The sequence below is a fragment of the Hypanus sabinus genome, chromosome 1, assembly GCF_030144855.1.
Source record: "Hypanus sabinus isolate sHypSab1 chromosome 1, sHypSab1.hap1, whole genome shotgun sequence".
NCBI classification, from domain to species: Eukaryota; Metazoa; Chordata; class Chondrichthyes; order Myliobatiformes; family Dasyatidae; genus Hypanus; species Hypanus sabinus.
Genome location: NC_082706.1, coordinates 54,247,476 through 54,272,787, shown reverse-complemented (window position 1 = coordinate 54,272,787; position 25,312 = coordinate 54,247,476). Strand labels below are relative to the sequence as shown.

General features: G+C 44.2%; 1 long non-coding RNA gene across 1 annotated transcript; it reads left to right on the top strand.

Moving 5' to 3' along the window:
- Positions 1 to 6,536: 6,536 nt before the first annotated feature.
- On the top strand, positions 6,537 to 20,469 carry LOC132393880 (uncharacterized). Its single transcript, XR_009512093.1, has 5 exons — positions 6,537 to 6,951; positions 7,199 to 7,399; positions 9,989 to 10,112; positions 12,227 to 12,380; positions 19,963 to 20,469. It is a non-coding gene; the product is annotated as an uncharacterized LOC132393880 (long non-coding RNA).
- The last annotated feature ends 4,843 nt before the right edge of the window (positions 20,470 to 25,312 follow it).

Here is a 25,312-nt window from a genome sequence, read left to right as displayed (position 1 = left end):
CCTCCTCGACATACAACAAACATTGCACCATCCTTTCCCTAGTGCTGGGGTCAGAAGGGGTCACAAAGACTTGCAGGGGTGCAGGATCCGGAGTGAATCACGGAGATGGGGAGGGGTGTTGAGCCAAAGGGGGGCTCACAGAGGTGGGAAAGGGTTTAGGAGCTGCAGCGGGTCACAGAGACGGGGAGGGTTGCTGGGTCCAAAGGGATTTACAGAGACAGGAAGAGGTGTAGAGAATGGTGGGCTTGGTGTCATAGAGATGGGGAGGGGTGTAGGAGAGTTTAGCAGACTACAGAGACAGGAGGAGGTGTAGAGACTGAGGGGAGTGTGGTGTCATAGAGACAGGGAGAGATGGAGGGACCACAGACACCCCCTTATGATGAGATATAGATCGGGGGTGATGGTGAGAATGCTACGGCTGGAAAAAGTTGGGACACTGCTGAGAAACCACTGTGAACTCAGGAGGCCTGTCACTGGCAGACTCTGGGGGTGGGGGAGACACAGTAAAGGTTATTCAGCCCATCGAGCTCACTCTCCTACCCCATTCTGTCACTCAACATTCTCCCAGCTCCTGGCGCTGTCCGTTCCCAAAATCAGAAAGTGCAAAGGATCTGATCCCCTGCTCGCCCTTGAAGTCTCGCCACCCTGTGGATCCTTACCCGACCCAAATGGACAACACATACACCACAGAAACCTGTTTCCCAGACCCCACTGGGGGTTCCCTGCCATGATCTCGCTCCCGACAGACTGGAGTACAGTTGTGTCCGTCTCCCATCAGTCAGACGGTGGAAGGGACGGACACCTACAGAAGTGCAGGGAGTAAGGTGGGGTTTAGCGGTGGGTTGCAGAGACATGGACAAGTTTAGAAACTGAACAAGTTACAGGATGGGTAAATGCGTAGAGCTGGACCCACCGTTGCACCAACGCTTCATCTTCCTCCGTCGCCGTCCCGATCCAAACAAAGCTACTTCCGCATTCACCGGGACATTCCGGGCGGACCCTTGCTGCCTACTCCATTGGACCAACCGGGAGCCACTCATCAGTGTACCGGTTTCTGAGTGGACAGAAAGGAGGGCGGGACAGCTTGGTGCAGGGACTCGGAATGTGATTGGTTCCAGTAGAGAGGGGCGGGGATGTTGGTGGAATCAGGTGTGGGGAATCAGGTTCGGGTCAAACAGACGAACTGGCGAGGGAGGAGACTCGGTTCTCAGACTTTTCTCGTCAGTCAGTGCGGTCAGGCCTCCAATCCAACTGTAATTTATTTACTTACTTATTTTTTCACTCTTTTTCTTCGTCTATAGTGTAACGTTTTGGGCGGGGTCGTGTTTGACAGCCCGCCCCTGCATTTCTAATAACCAGTACTGTTTATTGTTCTTGGGTTAAAATGGTTTTGTGCGATTATGGTGGGAAGTTCCAGTTCATTTATTGTTACATTTTAGCTTGGATTATACAGTTATTTGCTTGTGTATTTGTGGGTTGTGGTGAACTACATATACCTGTCTGGACACGCCCCCTGCTGTCTCCTCCTACAGACCACTGTATAAAGGCGATCAAGGCCTGAGCCCGGCCTCTCAGTCTCCAAGATGTAGTACGGTGATCACTCACTGCTTGTCCCTTCTTCCAGTCAATGAAAATCGATATCTCGCCTTACGTCTCAGAGTGAGTTATTGATGGTGCACCATGGGTCACCTCCCCCAGCTGTGTGAGGTTGTTTGGGTTCACCCTCCGGGTCATGGTGCCTCGTTTGTTTCGTGTTTATCACAATAAGTGGAGGGGGATGGAAGGGGCAGTGTCGAGGTTGATCCCCAGCAGCTGCGAGACAGGACTCTCTGATCGACGGACTGTTCCTGGGGACGCACACGGAGACCAACATCCGGTGCTGCTGGCAGATCAGCAACTCGGTCAAAGACGCCCTTTGGTCGGGCTGAAACTTGATGGTCTACCAGCACATGGAGATGTCCGTGGGGGAATGCTGCCGACTGGCACATTCTCGGCTGCAGGAGTACGTGATGAGGGACGCACTCAAACTCGGTGCAGCCACCGCAAGGGCCCGGTGGGGAAGGACCACAGTCTAGGGTTCTTCTCCCGTGGGAGTTGAGGGGTAGGGGTTATACCCACTGAATGTAAATGTGAAAGATCAAAGTGCCACGTGGGCAGCAAAACTTTTGAACTTTGAAAATGTGAAGTTAGTAATGGTACCAACTGTAAAGAATTGAAAGTCTTTGAATGGTTATTGTATATAATTTTAATAAAACCATTGTTGAGTGCAAGAGCTTCTTCGTCTGTCATTATGGACCAAATGCTCGGCACAATATTATATGTTGTGTGGAACTGCTGCTGCAAAGTTACGCAAACACGAGGAAATCTGTAGATGCTGGAAATTCAAGCAACACCCACAAAATGCTAGTGGAACGCAGCAGGCCAGGCAGCATCTATAGAAAATAGGTGCAGGAATAGGCCATTCGGCCCTTTAGCCAGCACCACCGTTCTAAATGGCCTACCCCTTATTCTTAAACTGTGGCCTCTGGTTCTGGACTCCCCCAACATCGGGAACATGCTTCCTGCCTCTAGCATGTCCAATCCCTTAATAATCTTATATGTTTCAATCAGATCCCCTCTCATCCTTCTAAATTCCAGTGTATACAAGCCCAGTCACCCTAATCTTTAAACATATGACAGTCCTGCCATCCCGGGAATTAACCTCGTGAACCTACGCTGCACTCCCTCACTTTGCTCCTATACTCAACTCCCCTTGTTAAGAAGGGCAACATGCTTTCTTCACTGCCTGCTGTACCTGCATGCTTACTTTCAGTGACTGATGTAATCATGAAATCTGCAGATGCTGGCAATCCAATAACACACACAAAATGCTGGAGGAACTCGAAAGGTCAGGCAGCATCTACAGAAAAAAAGTACAGTCGATGTTTTGGGCTGAGATCCTTCAGCAGCACTGAAGGAAAAAAGACGAGGAGTAGATTTAAAAAATGGTGGGGTGGGGGGGGAAGAAGAGGGAGAAACACCAGCTGACAGGTGAAACCTGTAGGGGGAGGGATGAAGTAAAGATCTGGGAATAGATACAAGGCTGGAGACGGGGAAATTTAATAGGAGAGGACAGATGGCCATGGAAGAAAGAAAACGGGAGAGGAGCACCAGAGGGAGACGGTGGGCAAGGAGATAGGGAGAAGGGGAAAAGGGGGGTGGGAAATGGTGAAGTGGGGATGGGGGTTGGTCGGGAGGCATTACCAGAAGTTTGGGAAATGGATGTTCATGTCATCAGGTTGAAGACGGAATATAAGGTGTTGTTGCTCCAACCTGTGCCACCTTATTGTGGCAGTATTTGAGGCCATATCAGGATTGGGAATGGAAAGTGGAATTAAAATGGGTGGCCACCGGATGCAGGAGTGACCCCAACAGGCCCACAGGTGAAGTTTCACCTCACCTGGAAGGACTGTTTGATGCCCTGAATGGTTGTGATGGAGAAGGTGTAGGGGCAGGTTAGCACCTGTCTGACTACACCTCACACTCCCACCATCACACCAGGGGTAGTGTTCCTCTTGTCCTCACCTGTAAACCCACCAGCCTCCATGCCCAGCACATAGTTCCCTGGAACTACCATCTCCAAAGGGACCCAACCACCGAGCACATCTTCCTTCCACAACACTTTCTGCTTTCCACAGGAATCACTCGTTGCATGACTCCCTCGTCTATTCATCCCTCCTCAATGATCTCCCTCCTTGCACTCATCCTTACAAGCAGAACAAGTGCTATACCTGCCCCTACCAGTACCAGGCAGCCGTTGATCCCAGGGGACCATGGGTTTGTGCCTCTGGTGGACTGTGTCCACTCCAGGGCAGAAGCCAGGGTGAAAAATTTGAAGAACTGGCAGTTGTCCCTGCAGCAGATTCCCCTCTCCACGTCACTGATGTAGTCCAAGGGGAAGGCAAGCACCAATACAGCTTCACACCAGTGTCGTCTCAGAGGTTGCTAGAGTGAAGTTGTAAACAACAACAAACTGCCTGAGGGACCCGGGCTCCAGATTCCTTCATCAGAGTTTACCCCAGAACCTTTCCCATGGGAGGACATGGCTGCAAGGCAGCAGAGGTTTGAAATCAGAGTTTTCCTTCTCCTACGCGGGCTGCTGTCCAAGGCTGATGAGCCCCACTTACACAAAGCAACTGGTTTTGAGGCACCAATGGTCCAACTTTGCACCTTGAAAATGTGCGAGGAGGATATATGAGAACTGTATAAATCATGAAAGTGTGTGAGGAGGAGATACTAGAACTGTGTCAACCATGACAGTGTGTGGGGAGGAGATACCAGAACTGTGTCAACCATGACCGTGTGTGAGGAGGAGATACTAGAACTGTATAAGCAGGTACTGTGTCTGAGTACGGATACATGAACAGGATAATCCAAACTGAAATAATTCTGAAGACACTAGAACACCATAAATTCTGTCTGTCTGTGAGGGGAATATACTAGAAATGTATAAAAACCGACAGTGTGTGAGGATGAGATACTAGAAACGTATAAATATGGACTGTGTGACGGGATCCTGAATTGTCCCTATGAACTGAGCTTTTCCAGAGAGACGGAGGTGTCCAATGCAGACACTTTGTTATTAAGAGAGAGAGAGGTGCAGACGGCTCAGAGATGGTGTTATGGTTTCTCTGCAGCGTGTTTATATTTCTGCAAGGACACTGGCAGCTTCTGTATTCTTAGAGAGAAGGGTGGAAATGCTTGATGGACCGTTGGTGTTCAGCACGGTGAGTTAAATAGAAGGTCAGATGATAGACTCACAGACACATGGTTTTGGACATTGAGTGAGCTTTGTTGTGCCCACAGAAAGGTGGGTTTTGGAGGAGCGATCAGGAGAATCGATCAGTGGCTCTCGCGGTGACACTAACTGTGTATAAAGAGGAGACACTATTACTGTATAAACACTGACTGTGAGGAGAAAATACTGAAAACGTATAAACATTGACTATCTGTGAGGAGGAGATACCAGAACTGTATAAACAGTGACTGTGTGTGAGTAAGAGAGACTAGAACTATATGAACACTGACCGTCTTTGCGGAGATACATGAACAGTATAAACACTGATTGTTTGTGAGGAGGAGCAGACACTAGAACTGTATGAACACTGAACATGTGTGAGGAGGAGATACTAGAAATGTATAGTGCCTGTGATGGAGCTGACTAAGATTACAACTCACGTCTTTGTTAGTTTTCCTGCTTCTTCCTTTGGCTATTTCAAGGGCCCAATTGGTTTTCTTCACCCTGTAGCCATTCTGTAGGAACGCCATGCTTAATCATCTTATTTCATCCTGGAACTCTCAGAGTCTGAAATAGTTTTTGCACAGTCAAAGTAGAAAGGGCCACTCTACCTTGGGAGATGTGATGGTGGCTGTTATTGTTTAGGTACAAGTCCAAGTGCATGTGTTTCTCACAAGGAAGCTCAAATCACAGGTTATGCAGATCAAAGACAATATGAGACTCAGGGCAGTTGAAGTTTACGGGATTCCCTATGAATGCAGAGCAGTGTATATCAGCAAAATGGGGCTCATGACATTGAGGAAGATAGGATGTGTATCCACCTGGGTTACCCTGAGATATCGGCGGTAGCAGAACATTGCATTGACAATGCTCTTAGGCTTGACTTCAGTGCCACAAAGGCGTTGGGAACACATGGTGAAAGAAGCCTGTAACACTTACCCAACAGGCAGATATATGTCTAGGGGAAAAGGAGATCCAGCCACACACCAACCCCATCTCCCGTACACGCAGGTGCTGTGAGAATCAAGTTTATGCCGCGCATACACACACAATATTAAACTCACACCAGATACTGTTGACAATGCTCTTAGGCTTGACTTCAGTACCACAAAGGCGTTGGGACCGCATGGTGAAAGAAGCCATTAAAATATAACTAAAGGCAAAGAATTTTAACAAAGATGAAGATCTCACTCTAAGTAAGAACTAGAATTCAATTGTAAGCAAGTTGAGAGCACGGAAACCTGGTTGGATGAGGACTAACCCATTAGGAGGGATAGGGGTGTATATACCAGTGGACGAGACATGCCCCCAGGGAAGATGGCAGATTTTGTCATTGAAAAGCTGACTAAAGTCGATACCTGTACCCAGCTGGAAGCCCGAGAAGAGTCTATTTGTATACATTGGTTGATGAAGCATTGTTGTTCATTTAATTAACCCAATATGGGGTGTGTGTATAAATACATAAATTGCATGTGTCATCAAACTACCACTTGGTATAAGCGCACCTCGCTTAAAGTAAACATGAAGTTACATCCACATTTTCAAACTTTCATGATTTGAATTAGTTTAATGTTTTGAAATTACAAAGCATTACAATTGCTGTAGTTATAAAGAAGATGAGTGATATGGGAAACTATGACAACATCAAGGAGCAAAGATGAAGCCGACATGTTGGACAGGGGAGGGGCGTGAGGAGACTGAGCACAATGTCCACAGACTCACAGGGAAGGTGAAGGAATGGGAATTCGCCAGTAGGGTTGGAAGTCAACAACATTCCCTGGTGAAGCAATGTGACAGAATTTTATAGTGGAATAATGCGACAGATTTTTCCAGATGGAATAATGCGACAGAATATTCTTGATGGAACAGTGCGACAGAGTTTATTCGGTGGAAAGTCTCGTCATGTTTCCCTATCGTGGATGATAGTATTGTAAACGGAAAGGATTCTTTTTTGAGAGTTAACCTGTGTCCTGGGTGGCGTTGTGGAATCCGACCAACAGCAAAGACGGAATGAATGTGATGTGACTGTAAAACTCTTTATTGGTTCCTGCCTGACTTTGATCATCCTGACCAAGTTAGCGTATCGAAAGTGAAAGTGCCAGCAAGAAACAGACGTGGATCCCGCAGGCAGAAGCGCGGTCACTGGGTTTACACAATGCCAAACATGGAAAGCGGTGAGTTTATGTCTTCAATCCGTTGCTGAAAGCACCCCACCCCCCCAGATAAAAACAAAGAAATTAATGCTTTCACATTGTATTTCGGATTTTTCGAAGGACGGCTGTTTTCACTTCCCAACCATGGACGAGCGGTAGGTTCGCATAATCAGGCTGCGTCATCCTGACCGGACAGAGATCACTCTGTTGAATTCGTTAACCCGTTTCACCCAGACAGCTGATGCTCCGTCTCTCTGGTCTTTGTCAGGAATCTGTGGACTCTGAGGAACTACTTGTGTAACTACTACCCCCCGAGGGCTGCGGAGGCTGCATAAACATCCTGCTCTTTGGCATGGTGGGGACTGGTAAATCATCGACCATCAACATATTCCTCTCGGCTCTGGATCCAAAAGGAGTGACCGTAACCTGTGTCCCAACGGGGATGAATCCCTACGTTCTCACAACAGAGGTACACACACTGCTGTCAGTTTAATATAAACACACAAACAGTTATACGTTGCTCAATTCACTGTGAATTCACACCCCTTTTTCTGTCTTCCTGATGTCCACATCAGAGGGAGGGATAGGTCACCCCACTCCAATCACTTGGCTGGGAAGCACCTCGGAAGGTCCCGAGGCTGGGAAAGGTGCTTTTAAATCCAAGTCCCTGATACCAGTCAACAATTTGCTGAGAAATTAAAAGGGGAGAAGTGGGAGGTAAAAGACAAGACATTATACACCAATTAGCTGGAGGTCGGTGGTTGGGAAAATACTTCACTCCATCATAAGAACATAAGATATAGGAGCAGAAGTAGGCCATTTGGCCCATCAAGTCTGCTCCACCATTCAATCATGGGCTATCCCAATTCATCCAGTTATCCCGCTCCCCTGCTTTCACGCCATACCCTTTGATGCCCTGGCTAATCAAGAACCAATCTATCTCTGCCTTAATTACACCCAATGACATGGCCTCCAAAGCCTCTCGTGGCAACAAATTCCACAGATTTACCACCCCCTGACTGGAGTAATCTCCCATGACGGATTATGTTTTGATACGCTTAGAGGCATATGACAAAATAGGCCAAAGTCAGCATGGTCTCATGAATGGGAATTTTTTCTGAAAAATCTGTTTGGAATTCTTTGAGGAAATAACTAGCAGGATAGACAAAGTTGTGAATGTTGTTACCTTGGATTTTCAGAAGGTGTGTAACAAGGTATTACATACATGAAACTGCTAAACATGTTAATAGCCCATGGTATTAAAGGACAGTTATGAGCGTTGACAGAAGATTGGCTGACTGGCAGGAGGCAAATTTGGGAATAGATGGGGCTTTTCCTGGCTGTCTGCTGGTGACTAGCGGTGTTACACAGGGATCAATATTTGGACTGCTTTTTTCATGTTATATGCCAAATATTTGGTATATGGAATTGGCTTTGTGGCCAATTTTTGGGGTGATACAAATTCAGGTGGAGAGGCAGGTAGTGTTAAGGAAACATGGAGTCTGTAGAAGCACTGAGACAGATTGGGAGATGGCATTTGCAATTTTCCAGTCCTTCAGAACCAATCTAGATTCTAGTGTTTTTTCAAAGATCACAACTAATGCTTCCACAATCTCTTCAGGAACCCCCTTCAGAGCCTGGGCTGCAGTTTATCTAGTCTAGGTGACTTATTTACGTTCAAACTTTTCCACTTCCCATCACTTTCCCCTTACTAACAGCAGCTACACTCACTCCTAGTCCCTGACATTCTTGAATTTCTGGCATTGAGTCTCCACAGTGAAGACAGATGTAAAATACTTATTCAGTTCATTTGCCATTTCTGTGTCCCCCATTACTACCTCTCCAGCATTATTTTTTTAGAGATCTGATATCCGCTCTTGTCTCTCTTTCACTCTATATACCTGAAAAATCTTTTAGTATAACTGTTATATTCTTGGCTGGCTTATCCTCAAATTTCATCTTTCTCTCCCTATCACTTTAAAGTTATCTTCCGTTGGATTTTAAAATCTTTCCAATCCTCTAACTTCCCACTATTATTGCTATATTATATGCCCTCACTTCTGCTTTTCTGCTGACTTTGAATTTCCCTGTTAGTCACGGTTACCTCATTACGCATCCCCCACCAAACCCGATTTTAGAATGCATCTTCCACATTAGGATGTATCTTTTGAATTGCTCCCAGAAACACCAGCCATTGGTGTTCTGCTCTCATCACTGCTAGTGTGCCCTTCCAATCAACTTTGGCCAGCTCCTCTCTCATTTCCCTGTAATTCCCTTCACTCAACTGTTACACCGATACATCAAATGTTTGTTTCTTTCTTCTCAATGTCAGGGTAAATTCAATCATATTATGGATCTTACCTTAAACTCCATTATCAAATCCAGTTTATTTCATAACATCTAATCCAGAGTGATCTTTGCCCGAGTGGGTTTAACCAAAAATTCCTCTAAAAAGCCAAGTTGTAGGAATTCTACAAATTCCCTGTTCCTTTCTCCATGGATGCTGCCTGATATGTTGAGTATTCTCCACATATCTACTCTCTCACACTAAGACTGTCCTTATTAATTTGGTTTTCTCAGTGAACTGGAATGTTGCAGTTTGAAAGGGGAATCCAGAGAATCAGGATTACATTGCTGCAGTTGGAGTGTTTCTAGGTCTGTATATCGAGGACTCGCCTGCCCTCTCAGGAGAATGTAGACAGTCCCAGGGCAGCAAGGGAAGCGGCGTTTCCTTGTGTTATGAGACATCATGTGACTGAGTGAAGATCAGGGAGATCTCCCACAGACTGAGATGTCCTGTCACTGAGAAAAGAGCAAAGAGTTCTCCCACAGATTGGAATGTCCCATCAATGAGGGAAAAGCAGGGAGTTCTCCCGTGTCCCTGTGAATGTTTTTACCCATCAGCCAATGACACAAAGCAGATCTTCTGTTGATCACCATTCTACTGTTTATGGGATCTTGCTGTGTAAACACCGTCTGTCCTGTGTTCTACATTACACTGAACTTCACTCTCCATGAAACATGCCATACAAATGTACTCTTTTTTGAAAATTTACAGCTCAGATCCTACAGAGCAGGGAGTTTAAGGTTTTGGGATTCAACTGGATGGAATGCTCTGGCGAACACTGATCAGACAAAGAGAGTGTTACAGACGACCCTGGAAGGAAGCCAAAGGAACAAACGTGAGTTTCCTCCATTACTTCATATTCTTGATTTCCACAACCCATTAAACACTGAACAACCTCAGAGAGAGAAGGGAGAACTGGCTCCAAGAAAAGTTTCCGACAAAAATGCCATGGTTCAGAAGACTGGGTCCATGATCCGATTGAATGAAGCTATAATCTAGGCTGAGGGAGGCACTCCGTAAAAGGAGTTATACGGAAATACCAAACAAAGAGTAACATTTGAGAATACAGTGACAGAGATTAATCCTCGAGTGGCACATGTGGACACAGTGACAGAGATTGGTCAGGGAGTTCCACACCACACTCCCTGGCATCTCACTGCTGGCTGTCCTCACCTCACCTGCTCTCTACACATTGTTGGGATACGTTGAGCTCTTGTCCAGGGGAGGGAGGACTGAGTGGTGTGCTGACATCCTCCACATGATACAGGTCAGGAGACGGAGCAGTGATGGGGAAATGTATCAATCCCAGCAACACATGACCCCAGCATCCACTCCACTGCTAGTGAAGGTCACAGGGTCACCTGCCCCTATGATGGTCAGACCCCTGCTCCAACTCACCTGGAGCAGCTCCTCCTTGTCTCCCACATTGCCTTCTGCTGGCATCCATTATGGTCCATCCTCTCCACCATGTGGGGTTTGATGTTGGAATTCTGTGTGTGGACATGAGATCATGTCTTAATTCCAAACTGATGTGAGAACAGACACTCAGGAGTCAATGGCCATGGGCCAACAGAAGAAGGGTGTTGAGGCCCAGACTAGATCAGTTCTGCTTACTGGATTGGAGGAGAAGGCTGGGGTTAGTGAGGAATGGGTGGAGTGTGTTTGCCCTTGTAGGATTTTGTGAGTAAAATGTGAGATTCATTTTATGCACTTAACAAGATTTGCAGTCTTTTACTTTCATTTCAGAAAAATACAGAAGCAGTCACATTATACTGATGTTATTACATCAGACAGCATCTCATACAGTGAACACAACAATTCAATGATGGTGTTTGTGAATCATGTAGAACAGTTTCTATGATGAACAATATGTGCCATCTGTCACCCATTACATTCCCCTACACTCTGTCCCTGTTCCTGGTCTTATCTCTCTTTATTCGTCAAACCCACCATCCCTGGATCAGTCTGGTCAGCTATTGCTGTAATCCTTCCTTGGGTCAGGAATCCTGAACTGTGCACAAGCCTCACCAGGACCCGATATAATTGGAGCAGGTCGTCTGTACTACTGTGTGACACAGTGATGGAGCAGTTAGTAGTGCTTCCTCGCAGATCCAGTGATTCCGATTCCATCCCAGACTCCGGAGCTGTCTGTGTGGTGTCTGCATGCTCTTCCTGTGATGATGTGGGTTTCCCCTCCCCCCCGGTGTTCTTTGTTTCCAGCTCCCGCATACCACTGACATACAGGTCATTAGGTCAGTCTGCTGCTGTCATTTCCAGTGGGTTGTCAGAATGGTGGGGACTTGATGGTGTGATGAGAGAAAGACTAAGGCTAGACTAGACTGGCAGAATGGCTGAAGGGAAATAACATGAACAAAAGCTTACTAAGTTTCCTCGTATAACCTACAATCTGGATACAAAACACACAATTGTCTCTCCCACATTACTGATGGAGACTGAACAGCTCACACTCCTCAGGGTTAAATTTCCCATCAGTTTACACACTGACCAACCATCTGTATCATCCTGCAGTGTGAAGGACCAAACAGTTTCTGAATCATCTGAAAACTTTGTTATCATGTCCTGACATTTAGGGAAAAATGTTGATCCATTAAACAGAGGAAGGGACTGATTATTGAAGAGCAGAGCAAATTCTGAAACAGCTCATGGGACAGAGGGGACCCACAATGAAAGGAACTGAGAAATAACAGTGAACTAGATGGAGCAACATTCCCAGCTGGAGATTGTCAGGGACAGAGAGATCCCACTGATCCCTGAAGCAAGAGTGAGGTTGGGGCCTATCTGGATCTCAGTAGATCAGTGACCGTGACCACTGGACTTTGTCTGATGGGACTGGTCCCTCCAGACAGTGTTCACCTCAGTGCTGAGTGATTCTGATCATTGGTGTTCTTGCTGCTTCCTCTGTAACCAGTTCTTCATTGTCTCACTTAGTTACCGAATTTAAATCCTGATGCCAACTATCCTGTTATTCCGGAAAATATAATACATGGAGTTGCACTCATAGTTAACATCAACATCATAGACATGATCAGTGACAAGAATATGATCAAGTCTGAGGAGTTACAGACGATCGTGGCACAGAAATGTAAGTGGCTTCTTCAACATTACAGCTTCATATTGTTATTTGGATCATCTCTCTTTTCCAGATGTTCACAGGGTTGTGATTGGGACCCAGTTTGAATTATTAGGGATACCAGAGAAACACAATGCAAGGATTTATGAATACAAGCCACTGTAGCAGAAGGTAAAAATCAGTAGAATCAGAGAAATGATATCAATATCAGTATCACATAAACTGGGAAGCCAATTCTGTAAAAGGGCTGGATGGTTTGGAGTTTGTAAAATGTGTGCAGGATAGTTTTTTGGAGCAATACATAGAGGTACCAACAAGAGAAGGGATAGTGTTGGATCTCCTGTTAGTGAGTGAGATAGGTCAGCTGCCAGAGGTATGTGTTGGGGAGCACTTTGGGTCCATTGATCACAATGCCACTAGTTTCAATATAATTATGGAGAAGGATAGGACTGGACCCAGGGTTGAGATTTTTGATTGGAGAAGGGCTAACTTTGAGGAGATACGAAAGGATTTAGAAGGATTGGATGGGACAATTTGCTTTATGGGAAGGATGTACTAGAGAAATGGAGGTCATTTAAAGGTGAAATTTTGAGGGTACAGAATCTTTATGTTAGGTTGAAAGGAAAGGTTAAAAGTTTGAGAAAGCCATGCTTTTCAAGGGATATTGTAAACTTGTTTGGAAAAAGAGAGAGATCTACAATAAGTATAGGCAGTATGGAGTAAGTGAGGTGCTCAAGGAATATAAAGAATGTAAAAAGAATCTTAAGAAAGAAATTAGAAAAGCTAAAAGAAGATATGAGGTTGCTTTGGCAAGTAAGGTGAAAATAAATCCAAAGTGTTTTTACAGTGATATTAATTGCAAAAGGATAGGGAGGGATAAAATTGGTCCCATAGAGAAACAGAGTGAACAGCTATGTGCAGAGCCAAAAGAGATGGGGGAGATTTTGAACAATTTATTTTCTTTGGTGTTCACTGAGGCGAAGGATATTGAATTGTGTAAGTTAAGGGAAACAAGTAGGCTAGTTATGGAAACTATGATGATTAAAGAAGAGGAAGTATTGGCGTTTTTAAAGAATATAAAAGTGGATAAGTCTCCTGGTCCTGACAGGATGTTCCCTAGAATCTTGAGGGAAATTAGTGTAGAAATAACAGGGGCTCTGACAGAAATATTTCAAATGTCATTAGAAACGGGGATGGTGCCAGAGGATTAATGTATTGCTCATGTAGTTCCATTGTTTAAAAAAGGGTTCCAAGAGTAAGCCAAGCAATTATCGTCCTGTAAGTTTCACATCAGTGGTGGGTAAATTCTTAGAGATGGTACATATAGTTATCTGGATAGACAGAGTCTGATTAGAAACAGTCAACATGGGTTTGTGAGTGGAAGGTCATGTTTGACAAATCTTATTGAAGTTTTTGAAGAGGTTACTAGGAAAAATGACCAGGGTAAAGCAATGGATGTAATCTATATGTACTTCAGTAAGGCCTTTAATGAGGTTCCATGTGGAAGGTTAGTTAGGAAGGTTCAATCGTTAGGTATTAATATTGAAGTAGTAAAATGGATTCAACAGTGGCTGGATGAGAGATGCCAGAGAGTAGTGGTGGATAACTGCTGGTCAGGTTGGAGGCCAGTGACTAGTGGTATGCCAATGTTGTTTGTCATATGCATTAATGATCTGGATGATGGGGTGGTAAATTGGATTAGTAAGTATGCAGATGATACTAAGATAGGTGGCATTGTAGATAATGAAGTAGGTTTTCAAAGTTTGCAGAGAGATTTAGGCCAGTTAGAAGAGCGGGCTGAAAGATGGCAGATGGAGTTTAATGCTGATAAGTGTGAGGTGCTACGTTTTGGTAGGACAAATCAATATAGGACATACATGGTAAATGGTAAGGCACTGAGGAATGAACAGAGTGGTCTAGTAATAATGGTGCATAGTTCCCTGAAGGTGGAATCTCATATGGAGAGGGTGGTGAAGAAAGCTTTTGGTATGCTGGGCTTTATGTTTGTAAATCAAAGCATTGAGTATAGGAGTTGGGATGTAATGTTAAAATTGTACAAGGCATTGGTGAGACCAAATTTGGAGTATTGTGTACAGTTTTTGTCACCAAATTATAGGACAGATGTCAACAAAATAGAGTACAAAGGAGATTTACTAGAATGTTACCTGGGTTTCAGCACCTAAGTTACAGAGAAAGGTTGAACAAGTTAGGTCTTTATTCTTTAGAGTGTAGAAGGTTGCAGGGGGACTGGATAGAGATATTTAAAATTATGAGGGGTATAGATACAGTTGACGTGGATAGGCTTTTTCCATTGAGAGTAGGGGAAATTCAAACAAGAGGATATGAGTTGAGAGAGGGGTAGGGGTAAAAGTTTAGGGGTAACATGAGGGGGAACTTCTTTACTCAGAGTAGTAGCTGTGTGGAACAAGCTTCCAGTAGTAATAGTAGAGGCAGGTTCGATTTTGTCATTTAATAAAAAATTGGATAGGTATATGGACAGGAAAGGAATAGATGGTTATGGGCTGAGTGCAGGTAGTTGGGATTAGGTGAGAGTAAAAGTTCGGCACAGACTAGAAGGGTCGAGATGGCCTGTTTCTGTGCTGTAATTGTTATATGGTTTATATGGTATTTTTACAGTGTTACTGTCCCACTTTGTGAGTGTGCAGACACGTCTACTATTTATTAACCATCCTTGATCAGACTTGGATGGGTAACAGTGAACCATCATTTCCATGCAATTGTATTGATAACCACAGGGGAAATGACAGTTCAAAGTAAATTATTATCAAAGAATATAAATATCTCTATATTCAACCCTGATTCATTTTTCTGTGGGCATATTCAAAAATCCATAGAATATTAACTATAACAGGATCAGTGAAAGGCAGCACGAACTTGGACGTTCAGCCAGTGGCAAAAGACTGTGAGTGAGGGCCTGCACCAGTCACCAGTCACCAGTTGACCATGGATATTGCACCCTAGCTGTACAGATATGCAAACCTTGGCAGTACGATATGGAGAGCAAGCTGTTGCCCGTGTAGCAAGCTTCCCCTCTCCATGAAACTAATAAACCCATAGTAATACCAGAGCCAATACAGATTAGTACCAGCAGCATTGCAGGAGTGTCAAGTCAATATTGAACTCAACGTCGGAATTCCTTAGGGCAGGGGTTGGCAACCTTTACCACTGAAAGTGCCATTTGGACCCGTTTTCCCCAGAAAAAAAATACTGGGAGCCACAAAACCTGTTTGACATTTAAAATGAAATAACACTGCATACAACATTTTTTTGCCTTTATGCTATGTATAAACAAACTATAATGTGTTGCATTTATGAAATCGATGAACTCCTGCAGAGAAAACGAAATTACATTTCTGCATGCAACAAAAACATTTTGAACTCCAAAAAAAAGACGTTGGGTTGAAGGTTACTTTGAAGTAAAATACTCAATGTCTATTTGAGTCCTTCTTGTATTTATGAAAAACGCCGAACTTAAATTGTCTGCCAGCTGTCAACCTGAAAAATAAAAGTACTATTTCAATGAAAAATGAAAAAAATTGAATATACGTAAAATAGTAGGCAATTAAAATATTTATCATACTTGGTTAATGGGATTTCTGCTCCTGGACCTCAGCGCACAGCGTCTGCACATCAGGGCTGGATGACGTCACCTTCATCTTTACACGGGATCGCAAGCTGTCATCTGTGAGGCGTGCGCGATGTTTATTTTTAATAAAGTTCATGTTGGAGAACACCTGTTCACATACATATGTGGATCCAAAGATCGACAGGACTCCAAGCGCATACTTTTTAATGTTTACATTAATGTCGGGGATAGCATTCTATGTTTCGAACTGAAGTTTGTCCGGTTTGAGGAGGTTTTCAATATCACTCCATTTGTGATTCTGAACAAGAACGGCCTTCTGATGGGCAACATCTTCAAGGTCTGCTGTCAAGCGTCTAAACGTGGACACCCATATGTTTTCGTCGGCTATGTCGGCCAGTTCCATCTCAAGATCAGGTTTACTCACATCTGCCAATGCAGTCGTATTCAGTAGGGATGGATCGATGCTTAGGGAAGTGACCGGGAAGGATAATGTGTTTTTTCCCTCTCTGAACTCAGAGAAGCGTTTCCCAAATGATGCTTGTATTGCAATGATTGCAGAATGTAAATGCTCCGAATTTATCATGTCGTGAGCTTGTTTGAACCCTCTCAAATTGGGGAAGTGAGACAATGTGCCTTTCTGTAAATCTCTGGCAAGCACTGTCAACTTGCGCTCGAATGCCAAAACATCCTCCAACATGTGCAGGGCTGTGCATCCTTTCCCCTGAAGAGCTGTGTTCAGCGTGTTCAGGTGCGCTGTCATGTCTACCATGAAGTGTAGCTTTTCCAGCCACTCTGGCTGTTCCAGTTCAGGAAAGGTGAGTCCTTTGCTGCCCAGGAAAGTTTTCACTTCTTCCAGACATGCAACAAAGCGTTTCAGCACCTCTCCTCTTGACAGCCACCGGACTTTGTTGTGCAGCAGGAGATCAGAATATGCGCTTTCCAGCTCGTCCAGTAACAAACGGAATTGACGGTGATTTAAACTTTTTGCCATTATTTTATTGACAATCTGAATGACAACATCCATTACTTCTGTGCATTCCGGAGGAAATGTTTGAGCACACAGTGCCTCTTGATGCAAGATGCAGTGAAAAGTCAGCAGCTTTCTGTCCAGTGACTTCTGCAGTAAAGCCACAAATTGCTTGTGCGCTCCAGTCATACATGGTGCCCCATCAGTAGCTACTGACACCAGGTGGGTGGTCTTTATTCCTTTGGCTCTTAAATAATTCAAGACAGCCTCACAGATGTCCTCCCCACCCTGTGTTTGGCCTTTTAAAGGTATCAACTCAATCATTTCTTCCTGTGGCCCGGTAGAGTTTACATACCGGCAAAACAGCGCTATGTGTTCAATATCACCTTTGCCTTTAGACTCATCACAGGCAATTGAGTAGGCCACAGCTGAATTGATGTCTTTAATTTGCTGTCTTGTGATGTCTTCTGCCATTTTTATGGTTCTGTCTTTGACAGTCTTTGCAGAGAGGGGCATATCCCTGATTTTCTGCACAATTTCACTCTTGTTTTTAAAGTCCGTGAATAGATGTTCTGAAATCTTAATGAAAGATTCTTTTACATATTCACCATCTGTAAACTGCTTCCCATGCCTGACTATTTCCTGAGCGGCAGCAAAACTAGCATATGTAGTTGATTTTCCAGACTTCATCCACTTCTTGAAATGATTTTTGCTCAGATCAACCTTCTGCATCGGTTCCGAAATGGCTATTTTTGTCTCATCTCCATCCGGATATTTTCGAGCAAAGGCTGTGTGTTTATTCTGGAAATGTCTTGCAACTTTTGACTTTTTGTTGTTTGCTAGTTTCTCATTGCATATTAAGCATACCGGTAAACCAGTCTCGTCAGCAGTGAAAGCAAATGAATCTGCCCACGTATCATTAAACGTTCTGTTTTCTTCAGTCACTTTACTTTTTCTAGAATTCTCCATAGTTAGCCTACCTTGGATCGAAAAATTAAAGAAATCGCGCACTGGCGGGTGTCAGGCATTGGCAGTGGTGACGTATATTAATAGCGACAAAAAACATGATTTATTTAGATTGTACAAGATCACCATAATCTTCAAATTTAGAATTACATTTCAAAAACTAACAAACTAACATAAAATACATTTTAATTAAATACTCATTTATTTTCCAAAGCCACAGGGAGCCGCAGCACAGAGATGAAAGAATCGCATGCGGCTCCAGATCGCGGGTTGCTGACCCCTGCCTTAGGGACTTCAGCTCCAGATTTACACTTAGGAATTTCTCCTGAAGTCTTCCCCGTTAGTGAGTATAGGCACCAAGCTGTGAAGCTAGAGATCAGAGTTTTCCTTCTTCTCGATGAGTTGCCAGCCACGGCTGATGAGCCCCGTCAGCCCGAAGCGACTGGTTTTAAGGCGCCATATCCCGCTTTTTTCCCTTGTCCTGTAACGGTTCTGCCAGTTTAAAGCTAAGCCACATGTGAAAGCCAGGAGGTGGGCTTGCTTGTCAGAGACTATGAGGCACACACCATTGAGAGTATTTGATAGGTGGTGTTAGCTTGGCCCCATTACTACCCCCGGCTATAACAACCTTAAGGAACAAAAGACTGTGCAAATAGTTGATCTGACTCAGACCACATCTCCTTCTGTCCCAGCTCCTGACACCCTTGATCCCCCCAACCTTCTGAACCAGCGGGTAGGTAGTCAAAACTGCAGACAATACTCCAAATTATGCTTAGAGTCAGAGTCACAGAAAACAGACCCTTCAACCTATCTAATTTCTGCTGAGCCATTTAAACAGCCTACTCCCATTGACCTGCACCTGGACAATAGCCCTCCATACCCCTACCATCCATGTACCGATCCAAACTTCTCTTAAACGTTGAAATCAAGCTTGCATGCATCACTTACAATGGCAGCTCAATACACATTCTCAGAACCCTCTGAGCAAAAACGTTTCCCCTGATGTTCCCCTTAAACTTTCACATTTTACCCTGAACCTGTGAGACTGCTTCAGTCTTTGTGTCAATTTGTGGCAATTTGCCACACTCTATGATGAACTATGGCCCTTCTCCAGCTGCTCCAGGATTCGGGTCTATGGACTCCATTTGGTTCGGAATGCAGTCACTTAATTTAATTGTTTACATGATTAGTGTGTTTTTCTCCTCTTTCTCTGCACACTGGGCATTGGTCATTTTTTAAATTGTTTTTTCAGGATTTTTGTTTTGTGACTGATTGTAAGCAGACAAATCTCAAGGTTGTACACTTCATACGTACCTTGATAATAAATGTACTTTGAATCCTTTGAATGCCCTAAGCTCATCCACCTTTCCTACAATACTCCCTGCATTGAAATATACAAAACTCATGGTCAAACTTTTGATTCCTGACCTTGTGTGTAGGCTCAGCAACCTCTTTCCCCACAACCACTCCACTATCTGTTCAGGTGCTCTGGTTCCCATCCTGTGTAGTTCTAGTTTAAACACCACCCCACCCCCCTTGCAGCATTAGCAAATCTTCATTCTGGGATAGTCGTTCCCCTCTAGTTCAGGTGCAAACCATCCCATCGGTACAGGTCCCATCTTCCCTGGACGAGAGCACAATGATCCAATAATCTGAAGCCCTCCTCCTCCTGCACCATCTCCTTAGCCATGTGTTAAACTCTATTACTTGGGCTTTACTTTGTGCTGCCTCATTTTACTGATATTTTCTGCCCCCTCCTGACACACATTGTTTGTCAAATCCCCCCTCACTCCTCTGTGCCACCGCTCCCTCACTTCCTCTTCAGTTATTAATCATTCTGCCCTTGGAACCCTCCCCTTTCTGTCTAGTCTGAAGCCTGGTCTACACAGTATTCACGTGATTCCCCAGGACACTGGCCACAACACAGTTCAGCTGAAGCCCATCCCAATGGAACAGCTCTCTCCGTCTCTGTTACTGCTACCATTGCCCGTGTATCTGAAGCCTGTGGACTTTATAATTCTATTAATACCCTCTCTCTCCTTCCTTTCTTTCAGTTTGAAATGTTGGCAGAACGTACTGGGATGGAAAGGCGTTCCATGTTTGTGGAAATCAGTGGAGAGGTGAACGGATCGAGATGATAAGATGCATCCTGGCCCTGTATATTCTGAATAATATGGTCAGAAAGATTGACCGATTTCTCAAAGCAGTGCAATGGTCACAGCTGACCTTGTCCAGTGTTGTGAATCTGATCCAGTTTCAGGAGCACAGACACTGCTGTGGGATTGATGTTTTTATTGTTTTCCCTATAGTTTTAGCATTCTTTATGCTTGTTTATATATTTGTACAATCACCTGTTTGTCTGTAGACTTTCAGTAACATTGTATAATTGGTTCTACAGTTGTCACCCTGCAGAGCTGATGCGCTGTATGGAAGCATCATGAACCTTGTCGAAAAGTTCTAAGCAGGAACTCTTGACCCCTGAAAACTGGTGAAGTGCATGTATTTTAAGATATAAAAGACCATGCTTGTGTTCGCTTTAGCAGAGTCTCTTAGTGGTCTCTCCGTGATCAAGTACTAAATTAATTTAATCAAATACTGGGATCTGTGCCTTTGTTTAAATATAATTGGCGATAGTAAATCTCTCTGACAATCTGGTGATGAGGATGGAATCCCTATAGATACAGGATCTAAGCGAACCATGACTGAGAGAGCAAAACTTCAGATAGGAGAAACTGACCTGTGAAACATTCTTGAAAAACTGGAAACAAGATCGGGATCACAGGAGAAAGTGACTGGAGTTCGGGTAAGAAACAAGAAGGAACTTGGAAGAGGAGACAAGACTCGATGTTTGGAATTTTGTTGATCTATCAAGGGGGAATGTTCGATAATAGGATAAAGTATAAGCATTTAATAAGACACATAGATACAGTATATAAGGTGGAAAGTCCTGAAGGAGAATCAAAACGGTAAGTCTCAGTCCGAAAACCCAAGAGGGACTTCCGGAGGTGGATCATTCACCCAGGTACGATCTGCTGATCCACTAACCAAGGCCCCAGTGAATGAGAGTACACGAAGAAAGATCGAAAATTATAAGACAGAACAACTCCCAGGTGACTCGTTGGTTCCCATGCGTTCACCCGCCAACAAGGTTTGCTTGGAAATGGGACAGCACGTACTCTGTAACATTCTCTAGTGATTTGTATGGGAGGAGTTGTGGTGATTGGCCGTATGGTGGGTGTTTTGATCTAAAGTGAATTAATTCAGTACTGGAAACACGAAACAAGTTTGGAAATAGGGGTCTAAACTGGGACTTAGAATATATGATGTGTTTTAATAAATGGGAAGAGGTGAAAAGACAGCATCAGCCACCAAATGTTAAACAGAAGAAAGAAGGGAAACTGACCGATCAGAAGGCGGGGTTACTCCCATCATGGCCCTCTGCTCCGACTGCCTTGGGAACCAGGCTATGCTGTTGGATAGCTCCGCCCATATCCTTATCTGGAGCTCCCCGAAAACATGGAAATAATAGAGATGGATGTGGGCATGTCTGGGCATCAAGACCGCCAGCAGCAGAGGCAGAAACATCTGTCACACGGTGTGTGGGGCTCAGAAGAGGAGCAAGTGTCAGAACCACAAGACTCTGGGGCAGACAGGGCGGAGCCAGATTCTTCGGCAAGGTCAGGAGGTGGTCCCACCAGTGGAACTCAACCCAAGACAATGGAGGACAAAAGGTCCGCTGACTCCACTAGTCAGCATCCCGGTATTATGGTGTAAGATGTGGCTATATTAAAACACTGGACCCTGGCTGAGGTACGAAGAATGATAAATGAAGTGTCAGCTCGCTACAAACACCACTGACTTTCCAGAACTGGTTGGTCCAAAACTGTCAAATTCTCAATCTGGTACCTAGGGATGTGTGGTTGCTGCTGAAAGTGATTTACGGAACTTCATGGCTTGGAGTAGGAACCAGTTTCCCTCCCATCAATTCAGGACCAAGGGACATCTGGGTTCCTCTTACAAATGGTACCCCCAGAGGTGGAATAAACAATGGGTCAGAAAGGGTAAAAGACGCCATTCTTGCGGAAACAAGACAACCCTGGGATTTTGTGAAGTTTCCTGGTGTCCACAGGAAAAGGGTGAACCCAATACCGATTTCATTGCCCGTTTCATGAATACCTGGGAGTCTAGTGCAGGAATTCACTCAATCAGCAGAATGCTCTGCTAGCCGTGCAGATGTTTCTTCAACCGGAGTTGGCTCACTCTTTTAAACTAAATAATCTAAACTGGCAAACACAGCATTGGAATGATATTACTACCTCCTTGATTAATTTGGAAAAGACAGTAAGTCCATTAGATATACAAGCAGAGTTGGGCCATTCAGCCCATCAAGCCTGCTCTACCATTCCATCCTGGCTGATCCCAAATCCCATGCAACTCCTACACCTGCCTTCTCGCCATATCCTTTGATATACTGACCAACCAGGAAACGATCAACTTCCACCTTAAACCATGGACTTGGCCTCCACTTCAGTCTGTGGCAGAGCATTCTACAGATTCACCACTCTCTGGCAAAGAGAAACTTCCATTTAGCTCTGTTCTAAAAGGTCACCCTGCAATATTGAGGTTATGCCCTCTAGTTCTGGATGCCCTCACGATAGAAATCATCCTCGTGAACATCCTCTGGACTCTCACCAGTGACATCACATTATTTCTGAGGTACGGGACCCAAAACTATTGACAATACTCCAAGTGTGGCCTGACTAGTGTCTTATAAAGGTTCTTCATTATCACCTTGCTTTTATATTATATTCCTGCCAACATTGCATTTGTCTTCTTTTCCACACACTCAACCTCTAGATTAATCTTATGGGAGTTTTGCGCAAGTACTCTTAAGTCCCTCTGCACCTCCGATGTTTGAATCTTCTCCCCATGTAGAGAATATTCCACACTATTTTTCCGTTTACCAAAATGCATCATCGTACATTTTCTAACACTATTTTCCATCTGCCGCTTTTTGACCATTCTTCAAATTTGTCCAAGTCCTGCTGCAATTGCATTATTTCCTCTGCACTGCCTACCCCTCACTTATCTTTGTATCATCCTCAAACTTTGCCATCAATTCCCCATTATGCAAATCATTGACAAACAATGTGAAAAGTAGCGGTCCCAATACTGGCCCCTAAGGGCACCACTAGTCGCTGGCAGCCAACTAGAAATGGCCCCCATTATTCCAACTTCTCGCCTCCTTCCTGTCAGCCATTCCTCTATCCATGCCAGTATCCTTCCTGTAACACCATTGGATTTTATCTTGTTCAGCAGCCTCATGTGGCAACTTATCAAATGCCTTCTGAAAGTAAATGACATCCACTGCCCCTTCTTTGTCCACCCTGTTTGTCACTTCCTCGAGGATCTAACAGATTTGTTAGGCAAGATTTCCCTCGACAGAATCCATGATGACTTTGAATTATTTCATCGCTAGTATCCTTAATAATAGATTCCAACACTTTCCCAACCACTGTGATTAGGCTAACTGACCTATAATTTAATTTCTTTTGCCTTTCTCCCTTCTTAAACAGTGGGGTGACAATTGCAATCCTCCAGTCCTCCAGAATCAAGTAATTATTGAAAGATCATGAACAATGCACCCATTATCTCGTCAGCAAACTCTCTCAGGACTCTAGGATCTAGTCCATCTGGTCCAGGTGACATTTTAAGACCTTTCAGCTTGCCCAGCAGTTTTTTCTTTGTTATAGCAATGACACTCACTCCTGCTTCCTAACACTGTCAGACACCTGGCACACTTCTAGTGGTTTCCACAGTGAAGACAGATGCAAAATACTCATTAAGTTCATCTGCCATTTCTTTGTCTCCCACTACCACCTTACCAGCATAATTTTCCGGTGGTCCAATATCAACTCTGACCTCTGTTTTACTCCTCATATAATCCAGTTACCTTTTGAAGTCCTGCTTTATATTAATGGTTAGTTTGCCCTCACGTTTCATCTTATAGCTTTTCTAGTTGCCTTTTATTGGATTTTTAAAGCTTCCCAATTATCTAGCTTCCCATTCACTTTTGCTATGTTAAATGCCCTTTCCTTTGTTTTTATGCAGTCCTTAACTTGCCTTGGCAGCCGTGATTGCCTACCCTAGCCATTTGAGAACTTCTTTCTCTCTGTGACATATCTATCCTGCACCTTGTGAACAATTCCCGGAAACATCAGCCATCTCTGCTCTGCCGTCATCCCCACCAGCATCCTCCTCCAACCCACCTGGGGAAGCTCCTCTCTCATGCCTCTATAATTTCCTTTGTTGCATTGCAATACTGATACAGGTGATATGCTTCTCCCTCTCAAACTGCAGTATGAATTCAATCATATTATGATCACTGCCTCCTAAGGGTTCCTCTACATTAAGCTCCCGAACAAGATTTGGGCTGTTACACAACTCCCAATCTAACAGCCTTTCCCTGAGTAGGTTCCAACACAAACTGCTCTAAAATGCCATCTCATTGGCATTCAATAAATTCCCTCTCTTGAATCTGACACCAACCTGATTCTCACAATCTCCTTTCATATTGAAGTCCCTCATTACAATTATGTTATTACTCTTATTACATGCCTTTTCCAGCCCCATTTGCAATCTCAATGCCACATCTTGGCTACTACTTGGAGTCCTATATATGACTCTCATAATGTTTTCCCCTTGCAGTTTCTTAACTCCATCCACTATGACTTGGGATAGAAAAGGGATATTTAAGAACCAGGGAGTAAAAGGATAGTACATGCTTAACGTAAGCATCGGGACAAGAGTCAGGATATCTGATGGAAATATGGTAGGAAAGGACACCGGGCTAGGGAGTGCCATAATAGGGATGAAGGACGAGGGTAAGGGGATTAGGCTGGAAATAAGGAAAAGTGGACCTTTGGGGCTCCATTTTCCTAATGAAATTCTGTTGAAACCCAACAGAGGGTCTGCAAATGACTGATAGTACAGGCAGCAATGATCAGATTTTCAGAAACCTCCCTAGAGTTCCCCTGTTAGAGATGGAGATAGGTAACAAGAAAATACCAGTCCTGATTGACTCAAGTGCTGCGGTATTGTCAGGACATCCTTCCATGATGTTTCCAAAAGACAATAAAAGTATTAAGATCATAGAATGACCAGAGTTCCTATGATAGAGTCCCTGTCTGAGCCGGTTGAAGTAAAGTTGGGGGGAAATTGGATTAATGTGACATTTGTAACAGCAGGAAATTTGCCTGTTAATTTGCTTGGATGCCAGGCCCTCTGTAAATTAAATGTTGTTACCATTGCACCCCTGGGGGTGAAGCTGACAGTATTAGTCAAATGAACCCGGTGTGGTTGGCACAACTTAAGAATTGTCTGGGGTTAGTTAAGTCCGTAGAA